Source organism: Antechinus flavipes, chromosome 1 (assembly GCF_016432865.1).
Source record: "Antechinus flavipes isolate AdamAnt ecotype Samford, QLD, Australia chromosome 1, AdamAnt_v2, whole genome shotgun sequence".
NCBI classification, from domain to species: domain Eukaryota; kingdom Metazoa; phylum Chordata; class Mammalia; order Dasyuromorphia; family Dasyuridae; genus Antechinus; species Antechinus flavipes.
In genome coordinates this window covers 559,826,788-559,851,624 of record NC_067398.1, presented here as the reverse complement: position 1 = coordinate 559,851,624, position 24,837 = coordinate 559,826,788, and positions in this window count along the sequence as shown.

Genomic DNA, 24,837 nt, shown 5'->3' with positions numbered 1-24,837 from the left:
CTTCCTCGAAAGAGCTCACAGTCCAATGAGGAGACACTAAGAAAATAAATATATAGAAAGAAGCTCAATATGGGATAAATAGGGAAAAAAATTTGTGGCAGAAAGGCATTAGAATTAAGAAGGTTTTGGAAGGGATTAGAAGATGTGATTTGAAAGAAACCATAAATAATCTGAATGGAGGAGGGAAAGATACCAGGAATGGGTCACAGTCAGAAAAAAATGCCTTTATTTTAGAAAGTAAAGTGTAAGAAGGCTGGAAAGTTAGTGGGGAGCTAGTTTATGAAGGCCTTTGAATGCCAAGCAGATAATTTTGTATATGATTCTAGTGGTGACTGAAAGTCACTTGAAAAAAAAATTAATGTTAAGCTGCCAGGAAGCCCTAGAAAGACCAGTCTAGAACTGAGAAATTTTGGCTCCAATTTGAGAGATTTTTAATTATTATTTCTGAAATCTGGAAAGGGAATTAGATTTAGCTAAAGTTTCTAAAACGGTGGGTCACAATCCTCTGTAGGGTCATGAACTGAATGTGGAAGTCATAAAATTATAATTTATTATCAATAAATATTTGATGTGTATACCTATTTTATACACCTATATACTTAAGATTGCATAAAAATTTTCTCATACAAAAAGGGATCATGAAAGGAAAAAGTTTAAGAAGCTTTAGATTAAATAATATATGATAATTTCTTCAGAGATTTGAAAATTTTACAAAGAATCACATATGTATCCTTAATATGTAAAGTTAATAGATATTTATTATGATTATACATAAAATAAAGGCAAACCTAAGGCCTCACAGAAAATAATAATGGCTAATAATAATAGTAAACATTCTTAAAGAGTTTATTATGTGCCAGGCACTTCTATGCATTTTATCTCATTTGATCCTTATACAATAACCTATAATTATTCCCATTTTACTGACAAGGAAATTGGGGAAATAATTGTTAAGTGATTTGCCCAGAGTTACACAAGTAATAAAGTATCTGAGGTTAGATTTGAACTCATATTTTCCTAATACCAGACCTAGTGTTCTATGTAATATTCAGGTAGCTGAGGATAGGTACAAAGGGGCTGGGGAGAATAAGGTGGGAAGAAGAATTTGGGATAATGGTTTTCGCCTTCCTTCAAATACAGAAGGAGAAGGGGGAATGCAACCAATGTACAGAAGGACTGACTAGATCTTTGGAATGTAATCTTCAAATTACAGAAGAAAAGGGATAAAGTTTAGGAATTATCCTTTGAAAAGGCTACTCTAAGAGCAGACCCAGATTCCACTGAGCTTTTCATCTTTATTCCTCATTAAAGGGACAAAATCTCTCTCCTTTTTCTGTCTCCTCCAAAATAAGGCAGCTCATCCCTTCAGAATGGTTTCTGGTTTTTTTTTTTAAACATTGGAAAACCAATGCTTATTCTTATCTTAGGGATTACAAATAGGGGGATTCCAGCCATTCTGGAGAGCAATTTAGAACTATGCTCAAAAAGTTATCAAACTGTGCATACCCTTTGATCCAGCAGTGTTACTACGGGGCTTATATCCCAAAGAGATCTTAAAGAAGGAAAAAGGGACCTTTATGTGCAAGAATGTTTGTTGCAGCCCTTTTCATAGTGGCCAGAAACTGGAAATTGAAGGGATGCCCATCAATTGGAGAATGGCTGAATAAGTTATGGTATATGAATGTTATGGAATATTATTGTTCTGTAAGAAATGACCAGCAGGATGAATACAGAGAGACTTGGAGAGACTTACATGAACTGTTGCTAAGTGAAGTGAGCAGAACCAGAAGATCATTATATACTTCAACAATAATACTATATGAGGATCAGTTCTGATGGAAGTGGCTCTCTTCAACAATGAGAGGATCTAAATCAGCTTCAACTGATCAGTAATGAACAGACACAGCTATACCCAGCAAAAGAACACTGGGAAATGAGTGTGGACCACAAAATAGGATTTATACTCTTTCTTTTATTGTTTGCTTGCATTTTTGTTTTTCTTCCCAGGTTATTTTTAACCTTCTTTCTAAATATGATTTCTCTTGGGTAGCAAGACAACTGTATAAATATGTATACATATATTGTATTTAAAATATACTTTAACATATTTAACATGTATGGGACCACCTGCCACCTAGGGGAGGGGTGGAGGGAAAGAGGGGAAAAGTTGGAATAGACATTTTTGCAAGGGTCAATATTGAAAAATTACCCATGCATATGTTTTGTCAATAAAAAGCTATAATAAAAAATAGGGGGATTCACCAAGGGTCAGTAACTATCTACTTTCCATTTCTGATTTCATAAGCAGAACACTCCATGCAACAGAATGTGATATAGTGGACAAAAAGGAAGCTTTGGTGTTAGAACACTTCCATGTCCTTATTCTGACATATTCTGGCTTTGTGACCTGGGCAAATAATTTAACCTCTCCATTCCTCAGATAATGAAAATTTTAAATTAGTAAATAGAGATCAACTGGTGGAAGAGGTTTCTTCACTGGAGTATTCATTATATCAATGAAATCACAGTTGAGGAATTTTTAATTTAAAAAAATGAACAATGATTTGTATAAATTGTTGATTGATTTTAAAAGTGTTTGACCTACAATGTACTCAAATAGAATGGCAAAAGTCAAGAAAGTATCTAGGAGAGGGGGATCGGTTTCAATGTTAGCAATATTTGGTCACTAAGGAACATTAACTACCTAGTAATGATGTATAATAATATAGAATTCGTGAGAAAAGTTTAAAAATTATACCTATTTATTATCCTTAATAATTTCTCTATAAATATCTTGTCTTAGATGTGTTTAATATAAATTAGAATAAAATTCTCATACTTAGTTATTTTAACGAAATTATTGGCTAGAAGAATTTAAGTTAAGTGTGCTAAATCTCAACCAATCATTCCTATGGATTTTGCTTGGATCACATAATGAAGATGCCACTCTCCAATATGTAGAAATGTATCCTAATTGCAAATGAAATATTTAAATACCCTGATGAGTGTTCCTAAAGCAAATCTAAAAGCAACAACAAATGTCATACTTTGTATTAGAATGCTATTATAATGTAAATTTTAAACCAAACAAAACCCCAGAGATATTGATTATAATGGATTTTTTAATTGAATTAAACCCATAATTCATTAGCATACAATTTCTTACTTCTCATTTGGAAACTAGAAATATTGATGATATATATCATGTTACTATATTCAACAGAATCATCTAAGAGCTCTAAATTCAGAAGGTGCAGAAAATTTGTTTTCTTTGTAATCTTTTGAAGGAGAGAAAGGAGAGTTGGAAGAGTCTTCACCTTTATTTAGGTGTTTTGATTCAGATAAATTTTGAAAGTACTGACTCTGAACTCAGTGGATTCTGGACTGTTTTGGAATTTATGTTCCACTTCTCATTTTTCAGCTCCACTATTTCTTTATAAGATATCCCAGTGGAAAGCAACCAAAAAACATTTCCTTTTTTCCCCCCAAAGATCTTAAAAGTCTTATAAGAAAGATGAAATGACCAACAATATTTCCCAGGAGAAACATGAAAAACTGAGAAGATTCATGTGTTAGCTTTAATGCATCAGTTTCTCTCTCCACATTCAAAACTCAAATGAATATCAGAACCACACACTGGGAGCACTTAGCATCTGGAACACTGCTTATAAGTTTAAAGAGTCACCTTCCAGACCCACATAAGCTTTTACTCAGAGAATGCTCGGCAGAAAGAACAAGGCTGACAGCACAAGGACCAGTTCTCCGGGAACAAGCCATGACCATTTCTTATGCAAAGCAGCAAAGGCGACCAAGTTATATGAGACATCACAGTTTCCCCAAGCCATCCATTTGGCTTAGCAATGCTGAAATTAGGCCCAAAGCATTACCACTTCAATGCCAGCAGCATAGTTACAAATGCCAAATGGTGAATCCCTCCTGATGTGACTTACAAAGAAAGGAAGTTTGCCAGTGGGAGAGGAGATCTGTTCTAGTAATACTCTGCAGTTCATTGAACCCTGAGGACATCATGATCAATAAATATTTACTATGTCTTGTTCAAGCATATGGTAGAAGCTTTGTGCCTTCACCACATGCTGAAAAAGGAGGCTGGAAAACAAAGGCCTTGACCTTGGGGAGCTTTAGGTTTAAAGAGCAAATTTTCAATAAAATCATATTTTTCCTGGTTCAAAATAAAATTTATTCTCTCACCAAAAACTAGATTCAGTCACCTTTATCTCTCTTCACTGATTCACTAGGCAAACTTCCTCCTTACTTTTCACAACAGTTTCTTTAGGTTTAAAATATTACCTTAAACAAAAAATAAAATGGGGGAGTGAAATCTTGCTTAGCACCCCTCTCCGTGTAAACTCACAAATTTACTGAAGGAAGAAATTAAACTCATGTAAAAATTATGTAATAACCACAGTGGTTAGAACTAAATGGGACCTTCCTGTTTCCTCAATTATCCATAGAAATAGGGTTGGTATTATAAATACATGGGCATTTAGTCCTCTCTTTTCCTGGGTTTGGTCCCTATTGCGTTCTTCTCCCAGACTGCAAACGTTTCTTCAGGTGATGAAACAATAACTAACACCACCTGACAAAAAGGTGGCTATTTTCAGTGCTATTGTTATGGCAACTGGAGCTTCTGAAAAGGTTATTAAGGAAAAGGCCACCACGTTAAAAATCTATGTCAAGTTGTTATGGCAACTAGATCTGAATTTGATCTAAAATTTTTTTTCTACCACTGTCACCTCCTTCACCTTTTTCCTCCAGTCTATCTTTTATTTAGCTGGTCATTCAGAACTACTAAAATTATCAATATATAACTTTCCCCATTGGGTCCATCACTATTTAGGGTGTGGAAAATAAAACAGCTTTCAAAGAAAAGTGTGAATTTACACAGCTAAATATACTTCTTTCTTCACTACATATGAGATATAATATAGTGAAGAATATATAAAGATAGAAGGAAGGAATCATAGAATCACTGACCTACTCAAGGAAGAGACCTCAAAAGACATCTAGTCCAATATACTCATTTTAGAATTGGGGAAACTGAGGCACAAGATCACATGGGTAGTAAGCATTAGAGGCAGAATTTTGACCTACTTCCTCTGGCTCTAAACAGTGCTTTTAGGAAAGAAGGGAAAGAAAGAGAAAGGAAAAATTAGAGATAGAAATCTATACACTCAGCCATTCATGGTAAGATGTAATTATAACTGGCACTACATTACCTCCTATGTTACCTCCTACATGCAACAGAGCATGTCCCCCTCTTTCCCAATCAGCTCCTAAGAAAGTGGACCCTAAACAAATCACTTTGACTGAACTGAAGAGGCAGCTTACTGTTATTAACTAAGTTGGACGTCCTAATTAATTAATATTAATTCAAAGCTAATCAGCCATTCAGAAAAGGTCACTATTACCACCACATACTCCTCTCCTGAGAGCAAATGATCCCCAATGAGTCCTATTCCTAAATAAAGGAGATAGCTTTTTGCTGTTTTAAAAAATGATTCTGTTGAAAATGATGTTTAAAAAGATAAGGAACATATCCACTGGCTCCTAGACAGGGTTTGAGTTTGAGATGAAGGAGTTACAACATGGTCTGTTACAAACTTCAGGCTTAGTAAAGAGGAAACCTGTACCTTGTGACCCGATTAGGTGGTAGGACCAAAAAACATAGGTATTCTAAAGGTTCTCATTCTAGCTTTCTATTTTCTCATCTTAGAGGCTGAAGCTAAGGGAGTTACTGTTCTCTTTAGGCAGTGGTAGACTGAAGGACTACTTTTCCCAAATGATAGGAGTAAAAGGAATCAGCCACTTCTCTGACTTATCTATTTCCTATGAGTTCAGAAGTCCATGTAATATTGAGGGAAGTGAGTAGAATCAGGAAAACACAGTAACAGCAACATTATATGATGATCAACTATGATAGACTCAGCTCTTCTGAGCAATACAATGCTCCAAGATGATTTCAAAAGACTCATAACAGAAAATGCTATCCACATCCAGTGAAAGAACTGCAGAGTCTGAATGCATATTGGAACAATTTTAGCTTTTTGTTAATTTGGGATTTGTTTTGTTTTGTTTTGTGGGGGGGTTGGTTCTCATGATTTTTCCCTTTTGTTCTGATTTTTCTTTCACAACTTTACTAATATGTGTAAAATTATTTTGTTTGTATATCTTATATCAGATAGCTACTGACTTGGAGAGAAGGAAGGGAAAGAAGGGAGAGGGGAAAAAACTGAGACTCAAATTCTCATAAAATAAGTGTTGAGGGCACAAGATGGCAGAGAGTAGATAGGTCTTTGAGTTCTTCCTGGCTTCCTTCAGATTAGCATCAGATCAAGCCTCTGAACAGGTTTTGAAGTGACAGAACCCCCAAATATTTGGAGTGTAACAAATTTTCCAGCAGAAGATATTTTGAAAGAACTTCAGAAAAGGTTTGTCTCAGACAGGTGGGGAAAGGGGAGGTTGCCGGGTGCTGGCTCAGTACAGAGACCCAGGGCAGTGTGGTGTCTACAAGCAGGGGGAATCTACCAGGAGCCTCTTAGCTAAAATACAGTAGCACTGCCTACTCTGTCCTGCTTCAGAAGCCAGTGCATCAGCAGAGTAGCTGTGAGATCACTAACACGACTACAGAAAGCCAACAGTGAGCCCCTGAACCCCAGCATAATAAGCAGGACTTGGCCATGCCTACCTAGCTCAGGAAGGAAGCCAGCAGCACCAGCCCCAGGGCAGCATGAAGCCCCTGTCACCTCTAGAGAAAGCTTGGAATAATCTCCCCTTTGCTCTAAGAGTAGGCCTCAACCTTTAAAAATGAGCAAAAAAGCAAAAAGAACTCTGACTATCGGTAGTTATTATGGAGACAGGGAAAAGCAGATCTCAAACCCTGAGGACACTAAGGCAAAATGTCCCCAGATAAAGTTTCAAAGGGTGATATAAGTTGGTCTCCCACTCAAAAGCCTCTCTCTGAAAAATTCAAAAAAGATTTTAAAAGAAAAGTTAGAAGAAAAAGGGGAAAAGGAAATTAGAGCTTTGCAGGAGAGTTTGGAAAGAAAACACAGAAAATATCTTTTTTTTTAAATAACTTTTTTATTGATAGAACTCATGCCAGGGTAATTTTTTACAACATTATCCCTTGCATTCACTTCTGTTCCGATTTTTCCCCTCCCTCCCTTCACCCCCTCCCCCAGATGGCAAGCAATCCTTTACATGTTGAATAGGTTACAGTATATCCTGGATACAATATACGTGTGTAGAACCGAACAGTTTTCTTGTTGCACAGGGAGAATTGAATTCAGAAGGTATAAATAATCTGGGAAGAAAAACAAAAATGCAAGCAGTTTATATTCATCTCCCAGTGTTCTTTCTTTGGGTGTAGCTGCTTCTGCCCATCTTTGATCAATTGAAACTGAATTAGCTCTCTTTATCGAAGAGATCCACTTCCATCAGAATACATCCTCAAACAGTATCATTGTTGAGGTATATAATGATCTCCTGGTTCTGCTCATTTCACTTAGCATCAGTTCATGTAAGTCTCTCCAGTTCTCTCGGTATTCATCCCGCTGGTCATTCCTTACAGAACAATAATATTCCATAACATCCATATACCACAATTTACTCAACCATTCTCCAATTTTTGGGCATCCATTCATTTTCCAGCTTCTAGCCACTACAAACAGGGCTGCCACAAACATTTCGGCACATACAGGTCCCTTTCCCTTCTTTAGTATCTCTTTGGGGTATAAGCCCAGTAGAAACACTGTTGGATCAAAGGGTATGCACAGTTTGATAACTTTTTGAGCATAGTTCCAAATTGCTCTCCAGAATGGCTGGATGTGTTCACAATTCCACCAACAATGTATCAGTGTCCCTGTTTTCCCACATCCCCACTAACATTCCCCATTATCTTTCCCTGTCACTCTACCCAATCTGACAGGTATGTAGTGGTATCTCAGAGTTGTCTTAATTTGCACTTCTCTGATTAATAATGATTTGGAGCATATTTTCATACGTCTATAAATAGTTTCAATTTCTTCGTCTGAGAACTGTCTGTTCATATCCTTTGACCATTTATCAATTGGAGAATGGTTTGATTTCTTATAAATTAGAGTCAATTCTCTATATATTTTGGAAATGAGGCCTTTATCAGAACCTTTGATTGTAAAAAATGTTTTCCCAGTTTATTGGAAAACACAGAAAATATCTGAAGAAAACTCCTTAAAAATAATTAGGAAAAAGAGAAAAAAAGAACAACTCTTTAAAAAATAGAATTGGTGAAGTGGGAAAAAATCCAATGAGCAAAGCAGCTCATTTAAAAATCCAATTGGTCAAATGCAAAAGGAGGCAAAAGAAAAAGCTAAGTGAAGAAAATAATTCACTAAAAATTGGAATTGAACAAATGGAAGTGAATGACTCAATGAGACATCAAGTATCAGTCAAACAAAAAGAAAAAAAATGAAAAATAGAAGAGAATGTAAAATACCTCAATGGAAAAACAACTGACCTGGAAAATAGATTCAGGAGAAACAATCTAAGAATTATTGGATTACCTGAAAACCACAATGAAAAAAGAGCTTAGATAACCTCTTTCAAGACATAATCAACAAAAACTGCCCTGATATCTTAGAAACAAGGGTATAATAGCCATTGAAAGAATCTACCAATCATCTCCTGAAAGAGACCCCAAAATGAAAGCCCCGAGGAATATTGTAGCTAAATTTCAGAATTATCAGATTAAGGAGAAAATACTGCAAGCAACTCGAAAGAAACAATTCAAATATCAAGGAGTCACAGTCAGGATTATCCAGGACATATCACATTCACTTTAAAGTATAGAAGGACCTGGAATATGTTATTTCAAGAGGGCAAAGGAACTTGGATTCCAGCTAAGAATCAACTATCCATACCAGAGCTGAACAGAAAATTTGATCTTCAAATACAGAACTCAAGAGAAGAATAAAAAGGCTAAAAAGAAAAAAAAAACTATTTTTTTAAAAAAATTAAAAATTCTACATCTCTTTTTGGCAAGATAATATACTTAACTCTTGAGAACTGTATCTTTGTTAAGGATATACTTAGAGATATAGGTATAATTTGACTTTATTGTGGTGATATTAAGAAGGAAGTAAGGTGGAAAAGGATTATATTGGAAGAAGAGGAAAAGAGAGGTAAAATGGGGTAAATTATATCATATAAAGAGGCAAAAAAAAAGACCTATTACAATTGAGGAGAAGAAAGAAGAGGGATGAGCTTTGTGTGAACTTTGAGGTACCACTAAAACTTCTCAGATTGGCTAAAATGTCAGGAAAAAGTAATGATAAATGTCAGAGGGGATGTGGGAAAACTGGAACACTAATACATTGTTGGTGGAATTGTGAACTGATCCAACCATTTTGAAGAGCAATATAGAACTATGACCAAAGGACTATTAAACTGTGTATACCCTTTGATCTAACAGGTCTCTATTAGGCCTGTTCTCTCAGTCAATGTGAGAGATGTGTAGTGGTACCTCAGAGTTGTACTACTTTACATTTCTCTGATCAATAGTGATTTTAGAGCATTTTTTCCATATGACTAGAAATGCTTTTAATTTCTTCATCTGAAAACTGTCTTTTCATGTCCTTTGACGATTTATTAATTGGAGAATGGCTTGCATTCTTATAAATTAAATTTGAGTCAATTCTCTATATATTTTAGAAATGAGGCTTTTATCAGAACCCTTAGATGTGAAAATTTTGCACATGTTTAACATGTATTGGATTATTTGTTGTGTAAGGGAAGGGAGTCAGGGGTAAGGAGGGAGAAAAAAAATTGGAACACAAGGTTGAAAGCTATTTATGCATATATTTTGAAAATGAAAAGCTAAAAAATCAATATTGAAAACTATCTTTTGCTCCAAGTCATTATCAATCAGAGAAATGCAAATTAATACAACTCTGAAGTACCACTACACACCTGTCAGATTGGCTAGAATGACAAGGAAAGATAATGCGGAATGTTGGAGGGGATGTGGGAAAACAGGGACACTGATGTGAAAACATCCAACCATTCTGGAGAGCAATTTGGAACTATGCTCAAAAATTTATCAAACTGTGCATACCCTTTGATCCAGTAGTGTTTCTACTGGGCTTATATCCCAAAGAGATCTTAAAGAAGGGAAAGGGACCTGTATGTGCCAAAATATTTGTGGCAGCCCTGTTTGTAGTGGCCAGAAACTGGAAACTGAGTAGATGCCCATCAATTGGAGAATGGCTGAATAAATTGCGGTATATGAATATTATGGAATATTATTGTTCAGTAAGAAATGACCAAAAGGATGATTTCAGAAAGACCTGGAGAGACTTACACGAACTGATGCTGAGTGAAACAAGCAGGGACAGGAGATCATTATATACTTCAACAGCAATACTATATGATGATCAATTCTGATGGACCAGGCCATCCTCAGCAATGAGATGAACCAAACCAGTTCCAATGGAGCAGTAATGAACTGAACCCACTACGCCCAGCAAAAGAACTCTGGGAGATAACTAAGAACCATTACAATGAATTCCCAATCCCTATATTTTTGCCTGCCTGCATTTTGGATTTCCTTCACAGCAAATTGTACAATGATATTTCAGAGTCGGATTCTTTTTGTACAGCAAAATAACGGTTTGATCATGTATATTTATTGTGTATCTAATTTATACTTTAATATATTTAACATCTACTGGTCATCCTGCCATCTAGGGGAGGGGGTGGGGAGAATGAGGAGAAAAATTGGAACAAAAGGTTTGGCAATTGTCAATGCTGTAAAATTACTCATACATATAACTTGTAAATAAAAGGCTATTAAAAAAAAAAAAAAGATGTTCTTAGAAAGTTGCTTAGAATATTGACTGACTTACTTTTAACTAATTTACACAAAGTCAATATGTGCCAGAGGAGCGAGATCTGAATTTGGGTCTTCCTGGCTCAGAGATTGTTTCTTTACCTATTATGCCATACTGGCTTCTCCATAGCCATCCATTAAAAACCTCATATTTTTAAAAGATGAACCATGCTTCCCCTATCTTGATATTTTTTGAACCTTAGGTAAATAGTTTTGTAATTTTAAAATATTTTTTCCATGTTAGATTGATCCTATTATGGTCAAGCCAGTTAAAATCTTTTTCAGATCTTACTGTCATTCAGTGCTGTATTAATTGTTGCACCTAGCTTTGTGTGGTCTGCATATAAGATAAAATAAAATCTATGCCTTTATCTAACTAATAAGATAGCATAAGGACAAGGAGAGGTAAAAAAAAAAAAAAAAAGAAAACTATCTTTACAGTCATTGGAAAAAATAACATTAAGTGCAAAAAAAATACTTCATGTTAAAAGATAATCTGCTGTCTTCTTCATTCCAAGAATGATTATATACCTTGTTTTAAAGATATGAATTCTATTTATAGTTTACATGTAATTTTGATAGGTTTACCAAAACTGTCAAATTGTTTGAATTGAAATAAATTGATCAATACCTGCATTCTCTACCTAAGAGGTTTGCTCAGTATTTTGCTGTAAAATGTTGGTCAATTATGGTACAATTACATGTAAAATGTAAATAGAATTCTAATTAATATACTAAGCAAAAAAATGCCCCCAAAATTCATGCATTTGTTTAGTCTTCATTAACTGTCTCTCCCTTTCTCTGTCTCTGTCTGCTTCCTCCTTCCTTTCCTTTCCCTTTCTCCCCCTTCTCTTCCCCCCTTCTCTCTTTTTATCTCTCTTCTTTATTTACTGACATTCAGTCCAGCTATCTTATTGTCTAATGCTCCAATTTTTAAAATATTTTTTGGTAAAGAAAAGCAAGAAATGTTTATAACAAAAAGCAAGAGGAAAAAAAAGATGAAAAATTGCTCCATATGTACTTATGTCTATACCTGATGTGTTATTAGTAAAGCCAGAATGAGGAGAAAGCTCAAAAATTAACCAAATAATGTGTGATGCATTCTAAAAATGTTCCTGATTTGTTTTCTTTTTTCTCAACAGCATTTTCACCCTGAAATGTGTGAACTGTGATGATGTTATATCCACTTAGCATCTGTTTATTCTATGCCAATATTGAGATTATCTATTCCTTCTACATATTTTTTACATTACTTGAAAAATATTTACCTCATCCTGGCCTTTGATTTCAGAGAAAACTCATGTATATGAAATACTTTTGAAGTAGCCCCCATCTAAAAAACTCACAATTTATCAGAAATTGATTATTAAATCACTGAACATCTGTATTAGATGTATGCTATCTATATGAATGACTGGTATTATTATCATTATTTCTAAATGGATACAGATATACCCTACCTAACAAGTTCTAAAATGCATTTCATAATTAACACCTAATTGTACAGGCAACATATGACCCACTATATGGCAGGTTAATAGAGTGTGTGAGAGTTAATAGTGTTAAAGAAAGTGTGAAAAAATCAATAGATTATTTTTTGTATAACAATAGTAATGGGCAGGACTTGTAGTCCAGAAGGAAGTACTATATTCAGGTCCTGATCTTGCCACTTACTAGCTTGTTCAATAGTTTCTTTCTAGTTGACAGCATCTGGTATTTTCTTGGCAAACCTACTACAGTGGTTTGCCATTTCCTTCTCCACATCATATTTTTTGTAAGTTTGTTTTTTTGGGGGGAAGGGAGTTGTCCTTTTTTATTAAAGCTTTTTATTTTCAAAACATATGCATAGTTAATTTTTCAACATTAAGCCTTGTAAAACTTTGTGTTCCCTTTTTCCCCTCTTCCTCCTACCCCTTCCCTCAGATGACAAGTAATCCAATATATGCTAAACATGGTAAAAATATATGCTAAATCCAATATATGTAAACATATTTTTACAATTATCTTGCTGCCTAAGAAAAATCAAATCAAATAGGGAAAAAATGAGAAAAAATAAAATGCAAGCAAATAACAATAAAAGGAGTGAAAATGCTATGTTGTGATATACACTTAGTTCCCACAGTCTTCTCTCTGGGTGTAAATGGCTCTCTTCATCACAAGAGGGTCTCCAGATCATTTTTACAGATGAGAAAACTGAGGCAAATAGGGTTAAGTGATTTGCCTGTGGTCACCCAACTAGGAAATGTCTGAGGAGTGATTTGAACTCAGGAAGAGTCTTCCTGATTTAAAGCCTAGTACTCTGTCTATTTTGCCACCTAGTTGATCTGACCAATTGTTGGGGATTTTTGTATTGAGGATTTCTAGGGGAGGGAGGGGGAAAGATTTGTATTTAACCACCACTGAGGTTCCTTTCAAAAACCAGAGCAAGGGTCCTGGACTCTGTTTTTAGAGCAGTCCAATAGATTGGTCTGAATCATAATAATAGGAAGCATCCACACCATTGAAGAATTAGGCCCAACATAATGAACTTGGAGTTAGAAAGACTTGCATCTGTATCTTGCATCAGATACTTAGTAGTTGTGATCTAGGGAAAATCACAAACTGTCTTGGCCTCAGTTTCTCCATTTGTAAAACGGGGAGAATAACCATACCTATCTCACAGTATTGCTATGAAAAGCAAATGACATAAAGTAGATATAGTTCAAGCCCAGCCTTGACACTTACTAGCTGTGTGACCCTGAGCAAGTCACTTAAATGCTTGTTTACCTCAGTTTCCTCATCTATAAAATGGGGATAATAACAGCACCTACCTTCCAGAGTTGTGAAGCTCAAATGAGATAATAATTGTTATGTATTTAGCATAGTACCTGGCACATAATAGGCACTATATGTTATTAATAATAATAATACCAATGTTATTATATGTCATGTATAAAAATAATAAACATTATTATTAAAGTATTTGGCAAACTTTAAAGTGTTATATAAATTTTATATGTTATTCTCAAAGGAAAGGCAGAAAGGAACAAGAACTTACAATATGCCAGATGCATTGCTACAAATCTCTTTTGATCCTATTCTATATTTGCCTATTTCACAATTGTACCCAAGGCAGTCACTGCATTCTTAATCTAAAAGACTAAGCTGCCTTGAGGATAATAGTCCATAATTTGATGAGATGGTATAATGAATTGAAACTGTAAGTGATGGCTGTTCTTCATACATGGATTGTTTTAAAGCTTATAAAGTACTTTTCTAGTCATAACAGAAGACAATTGCTATTTATAATCATTATAACTCACGTCACTGGTCTTCAAGAATAAAGGACTAACAACAACAACAACAACAACAACAAAAGTAGTATGGCAGGTAGTATAAATATTATTACATCTATTTGAAAAATGCTAACATAGAGGTCCTTATAGGGTAAATAATTTGCTATTAGTTAGATAGCTAGTAAGAATCAGAGCTGGGATAAAATCCAGGTCTTTTGAATTCTGGGTCCCATCATTTCTGGGATATTCTCACAAGGTATATATGGGCACAGGATTTTTTCTGGGATGGGAATGGAAACAACAGCTCATTTTTTTCACATTTCAGTGTTTTATATAAAGATAATTTGTGGCTACATCCCTCCTGACTTTTAAAAAATATTTTATTCTGAACATAAGAAATAAAATAATGAAAGGCAGCTAGATGGCTCAGTGGATAGAGAGCTGGGCCTGGAGTCAGAAAGATGTAAGTTCAAATCTGGCCTCAAATACTCAAATTGTTTGGCTATGCCCAAGTCACTTAATCCTGTTTGCCTTAACCCACTAGAGAAGGAAGTGGCAAACTTAGTATCTTTTGCAAGAAAACCCCATGGACAGTATGTTTCAAAGGGTTGGGAAGATTCAAACATAAGTGAATGACTAAACAACATTTGCAAAGCACTATGATAAGTGCTGGGGATGCAATTAATAAAAATGATAGCCCTTGCCCTCAAGGAGTTTACAATCCAATATCAGGAGACAATATACAATAGAAGGTGGGAAAGGATGGGAGAGACACTGGAGGTACTTGGCTCACTGGCATCTTGTCCTGTGCTCTTGAAACCAGGTAGGCTAGCTTATTTTACGGAGGAGGAAACTAAGACAAACAGGGTAAAGTAATTTGCCCGGACTCACACAGCTAATAAGAATCTGAGATCAAATTTGAAATCAGGTCTTCCTTACTCCACTCTATCTTCTATATTACCCAGCTTCCCTAAAGAATGGAGTGAAGTTTATTCAATAAATCCAAGTGATTCCCCATTACCTCCAGGATTAAATAAAAACCTCTCCATTTGGCCCAATTTATCTTTCCAGACACATTGTGTATTATCCCCCCCCCCCCAAAAAAAAAAAAAAAAAAAAAAAAAAAAAAAACCTTACCTTCTCTTTGTTTCTTTGTACTCCATTTCCACCTCCCTGCATTTGCAATAGAGGACTTTCTTCACAGAATTTCTTTCTCCAGGTCACAGCTCATACTCAGATATAAAGAATTTTTTGATTCCTCTCCTCAAGGGTTAGTGCTTCCTCTCCCTAACTAACTCCCTTGTATTTAACCATTTGTATGTATTCTTTGAATTTATTTTATATATGCTTAATTATATACTTGTATACAGAATATATACTTATATATAGAATATAAATTCTTACAAAATAGGCATTAGTTCTTTAAATTTGTATTTTCAGTGCCTAGGATAGTGTCTGGTAAGTGTTTAATTGGCTGATTAATTAGCTGATAGATTGAAAATATAAACAAAAAATTGTGTCAATAAGTGGAGACATAAAGAAAGGGGTTAGTAGAAGGTAACACCTGAGCTTTACGGGCATTTAATTATTTGGCATCACTTATTTACATTTATTTTACTCTTATTTACAATTGCCTTGAAACTTTGCTTCACTTAAATCTAATCCAATTCACAAGCAAATCAAGACATCACTCTTGTTATGTCATTAGTCTTCGTAATGAAGGAAAAACAGTAAAGTCTTGTCATCTGTATCTGGAAACTCTCTCTCTTCATCTCTCTGTATTGTCTTTCCTGGCTTTCCTTTAAGTTCCAACCAAAATTTCATCATCTACAATTCATCATCTACAAATCATTATTTTATGCAAGTCTATCCATATTTTTCTAAGGTCATTGAGTTCAAGTTTTTTATACCATAGTAGTATCCCATCACCTGCATTTAGCACAACTTTTTCAACCATTCAATCTTTCCCACTCCCATTTAATTCAAGTGCATTGCCTCTCTCAATTATTTCCTATTTATCCTATTTATAACTTGTTTGAACATATTTGTTTGCTTGATGGTGAGCTCTTTGAAGGTAGGTATAGGCAGTCTTTTGCCTCTTTTTGTATCCCCGTGTTTAGCATATAGTAGGTGCTTAATAAATGTTTATTGACTGACTACAAAATCATTTTACAGGGAATGGAGAGCACTTTTAGGGAGGAATATGAAATCAGAAAGTCAGAGCAAGGGAGGGGCAGCTTATAGAAATTCTAAAAAGGAAATAAAAATCTCTTGAAAGTCTTTTGAGAAGTGGAATGGCATTGCCAAATCAGTGTTTTAGAAGGATCAATTTGACAACGGTGTGGAGTATGCATTAAAAAGGGGAAAGGCTAGAAGCATGGAAGCCCATTTATAGTTCATTAAAATTATCCATGAGAGATTGGACAAGGATAGAGGCTATGAGTGGGCAAGATGCAACAGATTGGAAGAATTGATAAGAATAATTGATGTTATATTCAGTTTAATTCAATTAATAATTTTATATGACATTTCTATGGTAGTTTGGGGTTTATTAAGTTCTTTACATACATCATTTCATTTGAGCTTCACCATCCCATATGGTACTATATTTCCAGTTTATAAATGGTACAACTGATGTTTAGAAGTTGTGTCTTGCCTAGAATCACTCAGCTAATACTAATAATAACAAAAGAATATGAACATAGATCTTTGATTCAAGTCCATCATTCTACCTAGGATGTCAGATGCACAGTGCTAGGCAGTTGTATAAAAGTAAAGTGGCTCCTGATCTTCAGAATTTTATTATCTACAAGGTATGCTCTTGAGGGGAAAGGAAGAATCAAAGATAGTCTGAAGCTTGAGACTTTGGGTGGTTTGAAAGGATGGAAGTGCCTTAGGGAAGTTGAGAGTTTAGGAAAAAATAAAAGGAGTTCCATTTTGGATCTGATAGGTTTTAGATCTGGCCCTTTTCATTCCTTTAATGATGAGAAAACTAAGACCTACAGAAGTGGTTAGAGAGCTAGTATGTGTCAGACATAGGATAAGAGTTATTATGAACACAACAAAGGTTTTCCTTGCTTCCAAAAGCCAAGAAACTAATGAAACTTTCCAAGCAAAGCAAATATGCAAAAATAAAATATGCAAAAGATAAATGGTGAAACTCATTTGTGGCAAAATAGTGACATTTCAGATTTCTCCTTAATGTGCTAATGTTTGCTGAATTAACATACAGACGGGCCAGATTTTCTCTTGGTAAAAATTAGGAGCATTTAAAAGCCATATCAACTCATTTAAACCTCTAGTGTGCCATTTGGAATATTGTACATATCAATGTATTAAATGGGTTACTCCCACAACATGTAAAGTCTGAATGCCACCCAAAATTTTGACATTTCACTCAGGGCAATAATCCCATTTTAGAGCCCAGTATGACCCATAACAGTGTTATCTTTGTGATCTTGAACTGTGAAATATTCCGTTCCTGTTTACAACCTCTATTATCTTTTCCTCTAAGTCTTCTCTTCCTCCTTCTCTGAACTTCCCTATTTCTGTTGACAACATCACTATTCTTCAATTACCCAGTTTTCCAATATTAAAGCCATCCTTGACTCCTCCCTTTTCCTTGCCCTCCCACATTGAATAAATTATTAATTTTATCAATTTATTTCTGCAGTCTTTCTCTATTCTGTTGAGCCCCATAACCCTTATGAAATAAATACTGCAAATATTATTATTATCTTTATTTAACAGATGAGGAAATTGACCAGATACATTTAGTTAATTTACCATAGTTATGTAGCTGATAAATCTCAGAGGAAAAATTTGAACCCAGAGATTTCTAGTTTCAAATTCATCTCTCTGTCTATTCTATCCATTCAATTTTATACTATCCTCTGCTCTTGAATCCTTTGTCGCCTTATTCTATGACCATATACAGCTTTCCAAACTGTAACCCTAGCTTACTCCCACCTGACTCTACTAGTACTCAGTGATGTTTCGGAAAATCTCAGTCATCTCTAATCTCAAAAGGGCTCTCATCATTGCACGACAAACCTTTTGTTCATCTCTAATGAATTCTCTAATAATGTCAATAGCAGATGTTACAAATTTCTTCTCTTCTTTTTTCTAGTCTTCTACATATATCCCAACACAGCAGAAATTCTGAATCCTTACTTTAGTGGGAAAAATAGAGCATATCTGTTTTTCATATCTTCCTCTTCTTACTATATACCTCTAAGTCACTACTTTACTCATTTCTTTAAGGGAGAGATGGTGAAATCATCCTTTTTGTTACCAAGGCAATGCATGTACTTGTGATCACATCCTCTTCCATCTCCTCATGAAACTAGCACACATCATTCATCATTATCATCATCATCATCTCTGGTACTCTGCTTGTCTGTATCTCTCTCTCCCTCTGGATCTTTCTTTCTATCTCAGTCTGTGTTTCTGTGTCTTTGTATCTCTCTGTCTCACTGTTTTTCTGTGTCTCTGTCTCTATCAGAGAGATAGAGATCTCTCTGTCTCTGTATCACTGTGTCTCTGTGTGTTTCTCTCTGTTTCTGTCTCTCTATCTATCTATCTCTGTCTCTGTCTCTGTGTATGTGTCTTTCTTAACTTCTTTCTTCCTTGCTGCAAACATACCTAAGTCACTCTTATCCTTAAGAAACTCTGCCATGTGCCAAAGCTGCTTGAATTTGTTGCATCCCATTCCTTATGTCCCACTCATTTCTCAATCCCTTGTGGTCTAGCTTCTGATCCCACCACTCAACTAAAATTGCTCTCTACAGGACTACGAGTAATCATTTAAATAATAAACTCAATGGCCTTTTATTAGCCCTCATTGTACTTGAACTCTAATTTTTGACAATGTCATTGACTTCCTAGATATTCTTTTCTTTCTTACTTTCTATGATGTTGTTCTTTCCTGGTTTTCTTCCAAGCTACCTGACCACTCCTTCTCAGTCTTCTTTTTTCTACATTATTCATCACCTGCTCAATAATCTTTAGTCTTCTTTAAAAAAAAAAAAATTAAGTCCTTCATAACTTGAGCAAATTCTTTAATTCTCTCCTAATGATCTCTTTTCTTGATGATCTCATGTGTTCAATTACTTTCTTTGTGCAGATGACTACAAAATCAGTTCTTACAATTTCTCTCTTGAATTTCAGTTCCATGTTATCAGCTGTCTGCTAGACGTTTCCACTGGAATGTTCTGTATGAATATTAAGTTCAATATGTCTCTCAGAAGAATGCAATATAATTCCCAGAATTTCACTGTATCTTCATACCTCCCTATTTCTAATGAAGATACCTTCATTTCAGACACTCAGGTTCTCAAATTTAAATTTATTCCTAACTCTTCCTTCTCTAGCAATCCCTGTATCTAATCAGTCACTAAGGTTTACCAATTCAACCAACATCTCTTGTATATGTTCTCTTATTTCAACTCACATGTCCACTACTCTAATTCAAATTCATATCACCTTGTTCCTAACCTACTACAATAGATTCCTAATTGATCTCTCTTCCAGTCTGAGTTCCTTCCAACATATCATTCACACAACTGTCTAAATAATCTTCTTTTGACATAAATCTGACCATATTACTTCTGCATAAGAACCTCCCCTATTTTCCTTTTGCTTTCAGAATGAAATAAAAATGACTCAGTCTGGGTTTTAAAGCCTTTTCCCATCTATTCATCTTCAAATTATTGTGTATTTAATTACCTACCTGTATACTTGTTGCATCCCTGTCCAACAGAAATGTAAGATTTCTAAGGGAAAAAATGGTCTTATTTTTTGCCTATCTATCTTTAGCATTAGCATAATGACCGAGACACAAAAAGCCCTTATTAATGTCTGTTGAATTTAATTTCCCAGCCATTTTACACAGATATCCCACCTCTTTAAAAGAATTGTCAGTGGACTAGAAAAAAGACTCAGGTAGCATCAACAGTCAATTAGAGAGCCTTAGAAGTTATTTATCACTCTACTTTAGACACAACAGTGCTATGAATCACATCCTAAAGTCCAGCTAGTATATTCACAAATATATTATCATACTAGTCCCTTAGAAATTCCCTGGTAAAACCTGTACAACAAAGACCACTCCAAATCCATCATCCATCTGTGTATGGTATATATGGTTGTATGTGTGTGTGTGTGTGTGTGTGTGTGTGTGTGTGTGTGTGTATTTCCTTGGCATAGGCTGAGCCATCACAGACTCACATGTGTCAGTGGGTGACTCTAAGATATTTTTTACCTTCCCAGGAGGCCTAAGCTAAGAGCTGCCCTGGGGAAATGCCTTGTGTTTCATCCACCTTGTGACCCATTTTCCATCTGGGACTGACAGAAGTACTTCTGCTACAAGTGACAGGACTGAAGAGTGTTCAGTGAAGTGGGTGATGAGTTATATTAACAAGCTTCCAGAGACATTTAATTTTCCTCAGCTGGGCTTTTGCAGAAAGAACTTTGTTTAGAAGTACCACCTTTTATTGCTCTTGATGGCAATTTAGCTGGGTGAAGAAATGCAGCTGACCCAGTGGGCTTTTCAGAGGAGTTTTCTCTAGAGAAGCTAGGCTGGTAATGGATGAGCTCTTCAGAGAAAAGGATTCCATTGAATTAATTCCCATCTGCTCTGAAACTGTGGCTGTTCCCAATGCCATGCTACCCTAGGGCACTCAATTCGGATTTTGAAAAAGCCCCCAAATAAGTTTCAAATCATGTCACACCTTCTTCTTGTCTTCCTGATACAAACCATTAGCTATTTTGATTTGTTTTATTTTCTGGGAGTTATCTCTTTGTCTCTTAATCTAAACCCATTGTTATTTGAGCAGAAACATTCTCTTCAAACATGACACACTATATGAAGCCTGGAGGGCTTTAGATTCTCTATCATACTGAAGATAGGCTGGGCATTCAGCCTCTCCCATCAAAATCAGAAGATTCATTGTGCTTTGTCTTCCTCAATCCTTTCTCATTCCTCACACCACCCTGAGCTTTAGCATTTCTTCTCAATATGAGCCTTGTCTCTCACATGACTATCTTCTGATATCCCTAGCCTTTTATAACTTACCCCTAAATCCAGGAAACCAAAACAAGTCTATGTGGAAAACACAAAGTCACCAGGAAACAGGCTGATGAACAATTCCTTTATCTTGCCTTGGATCTTTCTTGAAAACTGGAATGGAGCATCAAAATTCACAACTGCTTAGAGACTGAATTCCAGGCTCACCTAAATGGATTTCTCAGCTTTTCTAACACACGAGCCCTTTTTCTTTCCAAAGTGTTAGAAGATGTGCATTGAATCTTTCTTGGCAGATGTTTTAAATTCTCTCTTAAGGACAGAAAGAAAGAGGCAGTCTAGTTTAATGGAAAGAATCTGGATTCCATTTTCAGCTTAGCTATTTAATGAGCTGTGTGACTTTCAGTATTCTCAGTCTCAGTTTCTTATAGTTGTTTTATTATTTAGCTGTGTCCAATTCTTCATGTCCCCATTTGGGTTTTTCTTGGCAAATAGAAAGGAATATAATGGAATGCCAGGTTGTTGTTTCCCCCCCCCCCACTTCATTTTACAGATAAAGAAACTGAGGTAGACAGGGTTGAGAGATTTGCTGAGGGCCATATAGCTAACAAATATCTAAGGACAGATTTGAACTCAGGAAGATGAGTCTTCCTGGTTCCACCCCATTGTACCACCTAGCTTGCCCCTTCCCATAGTTATAATGAGGCAAATATCTGCTCTATTATATAAGGCTCCTATAAGGAGTGCTTTGGAACCTAAACTGTCTAGTATATCTAGATATGTGTAACATGTTAAATATTTGTAACTGGGGGCAGCTAGATGGCACAGTGGATAGATTACCAGCTCTGGAATCAGGAGGACCTGAGTTCAAATCCAGCCTCACACTCAACACTTACTAATTGTATGATTCTATACAAATCACTTAATCCCAAAATAAAAACAAACAAACAAACAAATATATGTAACTACTCGAGGCAACTATGGTCTAGTGGACAGAGCACAAACCCCAAGTGTAGCTGACATTACCAGTGTTCAGCTCCTGCTTCAGACACATACTACTTGTATAATCCAGGTGCAATTTACTTATCCTCTTCAGGCCCCCAGGCAATTCTCTGAGATTAGAAATTGAAAAGCAGGTTCAGATCTGCATCTGAGGAGGGAGTTTTCTCCCTGAGAGGTCTTTATAACAGTGAAATCACGGATCTGGTCTAACAAAGAAAAAGAAAAATGTTAGGTACCATCACTATTGCTTAACCTAATTATGTTGATTTTTTTTTAAACCTCATTTCAATTTAAAGAAGATTCAACCTGAGGACAAAGCTGTTAGGTCCTTAATTGGGAGGAAAACAAATTATAGAAGATGACAAGAGTTATTCTGAAAAAGGTCAAGTCTCTCTTTCTCTTTCTTAAGCCACTTTTTTTTTTTCACCCAAGCTCTGGTTGGCAGTGAGCCTGCTAAATATCTATCACGACCATGATTGTACTAATTGGTACCTGGTTGCAGCCCAGATGCTTAATGGGGCCCCTGTGGGAACAGATTCAGAGTAAAAGGTCTCTAGATGAGAGTTAGGGCTGAGGTACCCAACCTGAAAAGGAAATAGGGTTTATAACCTAGGAATCATTCTCAATTCTTTACTCTTACTGCCTCCACCCATATCCAATCAGTTGCTAGTGTCAGCATTTCTACTCCCATTATCTCTTGTATCTACCCCTTTGTCTTCACTGGTTCTACCTACCTCTGATTATCTCTTCCATCCATCCCTTTCTCTTCATTCACACAAAAGCCATAAAAGTTCAGATCTTTCATAAACTCTCATAAACTGGAATATTGTAATCATCTCTTTTTTGCTAAAAGTTTTTTTTTTAAATGGGTGCTATATATTTTTTTATCAGTTTAATTTCCTAATATATCCCTTTTCCTTTTTGATTTTCTTAAGGATCTAGCCCCTCCTCTCTCCAAATTAACCTCTCCCCTCTGCAATCCAGTATTTCCTTTCTCCAAATCATCTTCTTCATAGCTGCTATATTGATTATTCTAAAAATAGGCCTTCCTATATCACTCTACTGTTTAAGAAGATTCAATGGATGTTGGGAAGCAGAGCCAAGATGGCAGAGATGATACACATTTCTCTCTGACCTTCTCTACAACCCTTACACTAATTATGGGATCCAGCCTCTGAATTATCTCTGGACCAACAGAACCCACAATATTGGGAGTGCAACAAATTATCCACAGAAGATAATTTCAAAGATCACCAGAAAAGATCTGTTTCAATTGGAAACACGAAGGAGGCAGCGAAGCACAAGCAGCTGAGTACAAATGCCAGCGCAGACAGTGCAGAATCCCAAGGTGGTGAGAACTCTGTGGGGTGGTGCAGACTCCGCATGGCAGAGAATCTACGGGGAAGAATCTATAGGAATCTACAGTAGTGTCGGCCACTCTACTCTGGTTGCAAGCCAGTAGATGAACAGAAAAATTATAAAACTCCAACACAAACACAAAAGATCAATGGTGAACCCCCAAATGCCAGAATCTCACAGGACCTGGCATTGTCCACCCAGCATGAGCCTGAATACTATCTCTCAGGAAATCATCAAAGAGAACAGTACAGATATCACAGAATCAGAAAGTAAAATGATCATTGAAAGAATTCACCGAATGCCTCCTTAAAGAGACCCCAAAATTAAAACTCCAAGGAATATCAGGGCTAAATATGAGAATTATCAGACCAAAGAAAAAATATTACAAACAGCCAGAAAGAAACAATTCCAATACCGAGGAGCCACAATAAGAATTACTCAGGACCCTGCAGCTTCCACTTTAAAGGATCGAAGGGCCTGGAATCTGATATTCCAAAAAGCAAAGGAAATTAGAATTCAGCCAAGAATAAATTACCCTGCTAAACTGAGCATTTTCTTTCAGGGAAGAAGATGTACAGCAAGTTTTTTTGATAAAGGTCTCATTTCTCAAATATAAAATTCTTTTAAAAGAGAGAGGCATTCCTCAACTGATAAATGGTCAACAGATATGAACAGAACAAATCAAAGCTAGCAATAACTATAAGAGAAAAAAAAAAAAGATCTGTATCACCACTGACTAGAGAAATGCAAATTAAAACAACTGAGATATCACCTCACACCTATCAAACTGGCTAACATGACAGATAAATTTATAATTACTTTTCCCAAAGGAGGATGTAGCATATGCTGGATCTTTATCTGCCAGAATTATATAGAAGAATGAGTGGTTTCCAGGATTATCTTCTAGCCTGTGGGTCCTATAGTTCCATCATCAGCAAACTCTCTCTATTCTTTGTAGCAGATGGGAGTTACCTGAATTTGCAGCTGATGGATTAAATGTCAGAAAGATAGGAGAAACAAGTGAGGAAAAATATTAAATTAAAACTTCTATACCCAGAAGAGTGAGAATTCTACTCTCTAGCGACAAAGATAATCAGGCTGTAAATTGGGTGTTTTGCACAGCTTTTTGAAAGGTAACATAAATGAAAAATATTTTTCTAAAGTTGTGGAAAATGGTATATACGATATGGTTTGGGTGATCATAGTAAGTTGATCATCTCAAAGATAAAAGGCAAAAACAAAACAAAAAAATCTATAAAATCATTGAATCATGGAAATAGAACTGGAAGAAA